This window comes from Mesoplodon densirostris, chromosome 2 (assembly GCF_025265405.1).
Source record: "Mesoplodon densirostris isolate mMesDen1 chromosome 2, mMesDen1 primary haplotype, whole genome shotgun sequence".
NCBI classification, from domain to species: Eukaryota; Metazoa; Chordata; class Mammalia; order Artiodactyla; family Ziphiidae; genus Mesoplodon; species Mesoplodon densirostris.
Genome location: NC_082662.1, coordinates 79,721,949 through 79,722,651, shown reverse-complemented (window position 1 = coordinate 79,722,651; position 703 = coordinate 79,721,949). Strand labels below are relative to the sequence as shown.

The 703-nt window shown below is 35.4% G+C and overlaps 1 non-coding gene across 1 annotated transcript; it reads left to right on the top strand.

Annotated features, from left to right (window-relative positions):
- The first annotated feature begins 398 nt into the window (after positions 1 to 398).
- On the top strand, positions 399 to 503 carry LOC132484731 (U6 spliceosomal RNA). The gene has a single exon (XR_009531288.1). It is a non-coding gene; the product is annotated as a U6 spliceosomal RNA (small nuclear RNA).
- The last annotated feature ends 200 nt before the right edge of the window (positions 504 to 703 follow it).

Genomic DNA, 703 nt, shown 5'->3' with positions numbered 1-703 from the left:
ACTGTCAGTGCATGACTCAGATCCATTTAACCTACCAAGGGACACGCTCAAGAAGGCTTTCTGTTAATGGAATATGACTGCCTTGTTTTCTTTCAAAATGCAATACAGTTACTTTGGAATTACAAGTCTACTGTGTGACCAAGAAGTATCCTCAGCTGAAATGCAGATTGCACAGTGTATTGGAAATGTGAATCGTATTTTCGTTATTTACTCAAGGGTTCATGATTGGGAGTAGAAGTGCAGCAAAAAGAGGAGACTTTTCAAGAAAGTATTGGATTAATCTGAGGTTCTTCCCCTTCACATCTGATTTATCTTTTTCCATGAATTGACCAAAGCCTTCATGGAAGATATGCTCAGACAATGACAGTCAATTACCTGTTAGAAATATCTGTGATGCTTGACTCAACAGCACATAACATTAAAAAATTTGAACCATACAGAGAAGACTAGCATGGCCCCTATGCAAAGATAATATGCAAATTTGTGAAACACTCCCTATTTTTAAACTAAACTTATTGTGATAATAATTTTGTAATAAATATATATATCAAATCATTAAGTTGTACACCTTAAACTCATACAATGTTACATGTCAATTATACTTCAATAAAACTGGAAAAAAATAGAAGAATTTGTGTTTGGAGGCTGGAGGGAGAGCCAAAGAGTCAGGTAAGGCAGTCCCATCTTTTGAGACTATAGTCAG